The sequence below is a fragment of the Triticum urartu genome, chromosome 5A (genome assembly GCF_056163025.1).
Source record: "Triticum urartu cultivar PI428250 chromosome 5A, HENAU_Tu73, whole genome shotgun sequence".
NCBI classification, from domain to species: domain Eukaryota; kingdom Viridiplantae; phylum Streptophyta; class Magnoliopsida; order Poales; family Poaceae; genus Triticum; species Triticum urartu.
In genome coordinates this window covers 495,031,650-495,039,450 of record NC_141877.1, presented here as the reverse complement: position 1 = coordinate 495,039,450, position 7,801 = coordinate 495,031,650, and positions in this window count along the sequence as shown.

The following is a 7,801-nucleotide window of genomic DNA, read 5'->3' as shown; positions in this document are numbered from 1 at the left end:
GTAGCATATGGCTATCCAATGATGTTTGAGTAGATCTGTTTTGTCTTATGGGCTATTTCATGATCAAGATTGGTTTGAGTTGCATGTTTTATTATTGGTGCTGTCCTATGGTGCTCTCCGTGTCGCGCAAGCATGAGGGATCCCCGCTGTAGGGTGTTGCAATATGTTCATGATTCGCTTATAGTGGGTTGCGTGAGTGACTGAAACACAAACCCGAGTAAGGGGGTTGTTGCGTATGGGATAAAGAGGACTTGATACTTTAATGCTATGGTTGGGTTTTACCTTAATGATCTTTAGTAGTTGCGGATTCTTGCTAGAGTTCCAATCATAAGTGCATATGATCCAAGTAGAGAAAGTATGTTAGCTTATGCCTCTCCCTCATATAAAATTGCAATAATGATTACCGGTCTAGTTATCGATTGCCTAGGGACAAATAGCTTTCTCGTAACAACAAGCTCTCTACTAAAACTAATTTAGTTGTGTATTTATCTAAACAGCCCCTACTTTTTATTTACATGCTCTTTATTACCTTGCAAACCTATCCAACAACACCTACAAAGTACTTCTAGTTTCATACTTGTTCTAGGTAAAGCGAACGTTAAGCATGCATAGAGTTGTATCGGTGGTCGATAGAACTTGAGGGAATATTTGTTCTGCCTTTAGGTCCTCGTTGGGTTCGACACTCTTACTTATCAAAAACTATTGCGACCCCCTATACTTGTGGGTTATCAACGGCGGGGTCATGTAGAAGACTAGGCCCAAGGCCCAGAAGGCCGGCTCATGTTATGGTGGGCTGGTTTACGAGGAAAGGCATAAGGAGTTTTCCCTTAAGGGGGCAGACTAGGATTCCACTTGTAATAGACTAGTCCTAATCCTAATAGGACTCCACATGTAACCCGCCCCTTCAACTTATATAAGGAGGGGCAGGGCACCCCAAGAGGGACAAGCTAGAAACAATAATCTCTAGGGCTAGACACAACTAAAGGGGAGCCAGCTTATGCAGCGTCTCCCTGATGAGCATAATGAGATCTAGCCACAAACAACATGTAGGGCTATTACCGAAGGATGTTTCCCGGGGCCCGAAGCTATCTAAATCCTTGTCTTGTGTGTTGCGTCTCTCGTCCCGATCAACCCCTCTCAAGCTACCACATAGATGTGTTGGCCTCGCGACTAAATCCTGACACTAAGGACATCTGCCATGACAAATCCACGACACATGCCTTCAGATCAAGACATCGAGTTTTTGATAGAGCTGTTGCCAGGCACCGGGCCTATATCAAAGAGACCATACCGGATGCCCGCGAATGATCTGGAGGAGATCAAGAAACAGATTAAGGAGTTATTGGAGAAAGGTTACATTCGACGGAGTTCATCACCATGGGGAGCCCCTGTGCTATTAGTTGAGAAGAAGGATAAGTCTCTAAGAATGGTTGTTGATTATCGGGCATTGAATGAAGTGACAATCAAGAACAAGTACCCACTGCCAATGATCAATGATCTGTTTGACCACCTATAAGGAGCTAAAGTGTTTTTGAAGAACGACCTGCGATCAGGCTACCACCAGCTGAATATTCGAGAAAAGGATATACCTAAGACAACGTTTACCATAAGGTATGGGCCTTATGAGTATACACTTATGTCATTTGGATTGACCAACGCCCTGGCCTATTTCATGAGTATGATGAATAAGGTGTTCATGGAGTTTTTGGATAAGTTTGTCGTGGTGTTCATTGATATGTCTCCAACGTATCTATAATTTTTGATTGCTCCATGCTATATTATCTTCTGTTTTGGACATTATTGGGCTTTATTATTCACTTTTATATTATTTTTGGGACTAACCTATTAACCGGAGGCCCAGCCCAGAATTGCTGTTTTTTGCCTATTTCAGAGTTTCGCAGAAAAAGAATATCAAACGGAATGAAACCTTCGGGAATGTGATTTTTAGAACGAACATGATCCCGGAGACTTGGACCCTACGTCAAGCAACCAACAGGGAAGCCACGAGGTAGGGGCGCGCCTACCCCCCCCAAGCGCTCCCTCCACCCTCGTGGGCCCCCTGTTGCTCCACCGACGTACTCCTTCCTCCTATATATACCTACGTACCCCCAAATGATCAAAAACAGAGCCAAAACCCTAATTCCACCGTCGTAACTTTCTGTATCCACGAGATCCCATCTTGGGGCCTATTCGGGAGCTCTGCCGGAGGGGGCAGCGATCACAGAGGGCTTCTACATCAACACCATAGCCTCTCCAATGATGTGTGAGTAGTTTACCTCAGACCTTCGGGTCCATCGTTATTAGCTAGATGGCTTCTTCTCTCTTTTTGGATCTCAATACAATGTTCTCCCCCTCTCTCGCGGATATCTATTCGATGTAATCTTCTTTTGCGGTGTTTTTGTTGAGACCGATGAATTGTGGGTTTATGATCAAGTTTATCTATGAACAATATTTGGATTTTCTGAATTCTTTTATGTATGATTGGTTATCTTTGCAAGTCTCTTCGAATTATCAGTTTGGTTTGGCCTACTAGAATGATCTTTCTTGCAATGGGAGAAGTGCTTAGCTTTTGGTTCAATCTTGCGGTGTCCTTTCCCATTGACAGTAGGGGCAACAAGGCACGTATTGTATTGTTGCCATCAAGGATAACAAGATGGCGTTTTTATCATATTGCATGAATTTATCCCTCTACATCATGTCATCTTGCTTAAAGAGTTACTCCATTCTTATGAACTTAATATTCTAGATGCATGCTGGATAGCGGTCGATGTGTGGAGTAATAGTAGTAGATGAAGGCAGGAGTCGGTCTACTTTGTCTCGGACGTAATGCCTATATACATGATCATACCTGGATATTCTCATAACTATGCTCAATTATGTTAATTGCTCAACAGTAATTTGTTCACCCACCGTAAAACACTTATGCTCTTGAGAGAAGCCACTAGTGAAACCTATGGCCCCCGGGTCTATCTTCCATCATATTAATCTTCCAACACTTAGTTATTTTCATTGCCTTTTATTTTACTTTGCATCTTTATCATAAAAATACCAAAAATATTATCTTATCATATCTATCAGATCTCACTCTCGTAAGTGTCCATGTAGGGATTGACAACCCCTTATTGCGTTGGTTGCGAGGATTTATTTGTTTTTTGTAGGTGCGAGGGACTCGCGCGTAGCCTCCTACTGGATTGATACCTTGGTTCTCAAAAAATGAGGGAAATACTTACGCTACTTTGCAGCATCACCCTTTCCTCTTCAAGGGAAAACCAACGCAGTGCTCAAGAGGTAGCAATAAGGATTTCTGGCGCCATTGCCGGGGAGGTCTACGCAAAAGTCAACATACCAAGTACCCATCACAACCCTTATCTCCCACATTACATTATTTGCCATTTGCCTCTCGTTTTCCTCTCCCCCACTTCACCCTTGCTGTTTTATGCGCCCTCTCTATCTATCCTCCCTCTCTTTCTCTATTCGCCTCTTTTTTGCCCGTTCCTCATTTGCTTGTGTGTTGGATTGCTTGCTTGTCACGATGGCTCAAGATAACACTAAATTGTGTGACTTTACCAATACCAACAACAATGATTTTATTAGCACTCCGATTGCTCCTCTTACCGATGCTGAATCTTGTGAAACCAATGCTGCCTTGCTGAATCTTGTCATGAAAGATCCGTTTTTCGGCCTTCCTAGTGAAGATGCTGCTACCCATATTAATAGCTTCGTTGATTTGTGTGATATGCAAAAGAAGAAATATGTGCACAATGATATTGTTAAATTGAAGCTATTTCCTTTTTCGCTTAGAGATCATGCTAAAGCTTGGTTTTCGTCTTTGCCTAAAAATAGTATTGATTCTTGGAATAAGTGCAAAGATGCCTTTATCTCTAAGTATTTTCCTCCCGCTAAGATCATCTCTCTTCGAAATGATATTAGGAATTTTAAGCAACTTGATCATGAACATGTTGCACAAGCTTGGGAGAGGATGAAATTAATGATAGGTAATTGCCCAACACATGGTTTGAATTTGTGGATGATTATAAAAAAAAATTATGCCGGATTGAATTTTGCTTCTAGAAATATTTTAGATTCGGTCGCGGGAGGCACTTTTATGGAAATCACTTTAGGAGAATCTACTAAACTCCTAGATAATATTATGGTTAATTATTCTCAATGGCACACTGAAAGATCTACTAATAAAAAAGTGCATGCGGTAGAAGAAATTAATGTTTTGAGTGGAAAGTTGGATGAACTTATGAAATTATTTGCTACTAAGAGTGTTTCTTCTGATCCTAATGATATGCCTTTATCTACTTTGATTGAGAATAATAATGAATCTATGGATGTGAATTTTGTTGGTAGGAATAATTTTGGTAACAACGCGTATAGAGGAAACTTTAATCCTAGGCCTTATCCTAGTAATTCCTCTAATAATTATGGTAATTCCTACAACAATTCATATGGAAATTTTAATAAGATGCCCTCTGAATTTGAGACTAGTGTTAAGGAATTAATGAATTCACAAAATAATTTCAATGCTATGCTTGAAGAGAAATTGCTTAAAGTTGATGATTTGGCTAGGAACGTTGATAGAATTTCTCATGATGTTGATTCTTTAAAACTTAGATCTATTCCTCCTAAGCATGATATCAATTAGTCTCTCAAAGCCATGAGAATTTCCATTGATGAGTGCAAAGAAAGAACCGCTAGGATGTGTGCTAAGAAAGATTCCTTTATAAGAGCGTGTTCCTCTAGTTCCTTTGAAAATAAACATGAAGATCTAAAAGTTATTTATGTGTCCCCTATTAAATCTTTGTTTTGCAATATGAATCTTGATAATGAGGGACTGAATATGATCCACCTTTACCTAGAAGGCGTTCCAAAATTCAGAGTTTTTAGATCTTGATGCTAAATTTGATAAAAGTGGGATTAAAGAGATCAAAACTCTAGATGTTTATGAACCTATTATTTTGGATTTCAAGGAATTTAATTATGATAGATGCTCTTTGATATATTGTATTTCCTTGTTGCAATCCGTGCTAAATTCTCCCCATGCTTATAGTCAAACTAAAGCTTTTACCAAACATATCGTTGATGCTTTGATGCAATCTTATGAAGAAAAACTTGAGTTGGAAGTTTCTATCCCTAGAAAACTTTATGATGAGTGGGAACCAACTATTAAAATTAAAATTAAAGATCATGAATGCTATGCTTTGTGTGATTTGGGTGCTAGTGTTTCCACTATTCCAAAGACTTTGTGTGATTTGTTAGGTTTCCGTGATTTTAGTGATTGCTCTTTAAACTTGCACCTTGTGGATTCCACTATTAAGAAACCTATGGGAAGAATTAATGATGTTCTTATTGTTGCAAATAGGAACTATGTGCCCGTAGATTTTATTGTTCTTGACATAGATTGCAATCCTTCATGTCCTATTATTCTTGGTAGACCTTTCCTTAGAACGATTGGTGCAATTATTGATATGAAGGAAGGAAATATTAGATTCCAATTTCCGTTAAGGAAAGTCATGGAATACTTTCCTAGAAAGAAAATTAAATTACCTTATGAATCTATTATAAGATGGCAATGCCTAGATCTATCCTTGCTTTTTATGCCTAGCTAGGGGCGTTAAACGATAGCGCTTGTTGGGAGGCAACCCAATTTTATTTTTATTCCTTACTTTTTGCTCCTGTTTAGTAATAAATAATTTATCTAGACTCTGTTTTTGTTGTGTTTAATTAGTGTTTGTGCCAAGTAGAACCGTTGGGCAGACTTGGGGAAAGTCTTGTTAATCTTGCTGTAAAAAACAGAAACTTTAGCGCTCACGAGAACTGCTACCATTTTTATTTGGAACGTGATATTTAGTTAATTCTTTTTGCAGATGATTAATAGATAAATTACTCACGTCCAGCATTTTATTTTAGAATTTTTGGGGTTCCAGATCTTGCGCTAGCTACAGATTACTACAGAATGTTCTGTTTTTGACAGGTTCTGTTTTTCGTGTGTTGTTTGCTTATTTTGATGAATCTATGGCTAGTAAAATATTTTATAAACCATAGAGAAGTTGCAATACAGTAGGTTTAACACCAATATAAATAAAGAATGAGTTCATTACAGTACCTTGAAGTGGTCTTTTGTTTTCTTTCGCTAACGGAGCTCACGAGATTTTCTACTTTAAGTTTTGTGTTGTGAAGTTTTCAAGTTTTGGGTAAGGATTTGATGGATTATGGAACAAGGAGTGGCAAGAGCCTAAGCTTGGGGATGCCCATGTCACTCCCATGATAATCTAAGGACACCAAAAAGGCAAAGCTTGGGGATGCCCCGGAAGGCATCCCCTTTTTCGTCTACTTCCATCGGTAACTATACTTGGAGCTATATTTTTATTCACCACATGATATGTGTTTTGCTTGGAGCGTCTTGTATGATTTGAGTCTTTTCTTTTTAGTTTACCACAATCATCTTTGTTGTACACACCTTTTGAGAGACACACACATGATTCGGAAATTATTAGAATACTCTATGTGCTTCACTTATATCTTTTGAGTTATATAGTTTTGCCCTAGTACTTCACTTATATCTTTTAGAGCACGGTGGTGGATTTGTTTTATACAAACTATTGATCTCTCATGCTTCACTTAGATTATTTTGAGATTCTTAAATTGCATGGTAATTTGCTTAAATAATCCTAATATGCTAGGTATTCAAGATTAGTAAAAACTTTCTTATGAGTGTTTTGAATACTAAGAGAAGTTTGATGCTTGATGATTGTTTTGAGATATGGAGGTAGTGATATTAAAGTTGTGCTAGTTGAGTAGTTGTGAATTTGAGAAATACTTGTGTTGAAGTTTGCAAGTCCCATAGCATGGACGTATGGTAAACGTTATGTTACAAATTTGAAACATGAGGTGTTCTTTGATTGTCCTCCTTATGAGTGGCGGTCGGGGACGAGCGATGGTCTTTTCCTACCAATCTATCCCCCTAGGAGCATGCACGTAGTGCTTGGTTTTTGATGACTTGTAGATTTTTGCAATAAGTATGCGAGTTCTTTATGACTAATGTTGAGTCCATGGATTATACGCAATCTCACCTTTCCATCATTGCTAGCCTCTTCGGTACCGTGCATTGCCCTTTCTCACATTGAGAGTTGGTGCAAACTTTGCCGGTGCATCCAAACCCCGTGATATGACAAGCTCTTTCACACATAAACCTCCTTATATCTTCCTCAAAACAGCCACCATACCTACCTATTATGGCATTTCCATAGCCATTCCGAGATATATTGCCATGCAACTTTCCACCATCCCGTTTATCATGACACGTTCATCATTGTCATATTGTTTAGCATGATCATGTAGTTGACATAGTATTTTTGGCAAAGCCACCATTCATAATTCTTTCATACATGTCACTCTTGGTTCATTGCATATCCCGGTACACTGCCGGAGGCATTCATATAGAGTCATATCTTGTTCTAGTATCGAGTTGTAATCATTGAGTTCTAAATAAATAGAAGTGTGATGATCATCATTTAATAGAACATTGTCCCAATAAAAAAAGAAATGAAACGGGACAATGCTACTATCCTTTTTTCCACACTTGTGCTTCAAAGTAGCACCATGATCTTCATGATAGAGAGTCTCTTGTTATGTCACTTTCATATACTTGTGGGAATTTTTCATTCTAGAACTTGGCTTGTATATTCCAACAATGGGCCTTCTCAAGTGCCCTAGGTCTTCGTGAGCAAGCAAGTTGGATGCACACCCACTAGTTTCTTTCGGTGGGCTTCCATACATTTATAGCTCTAGTGCA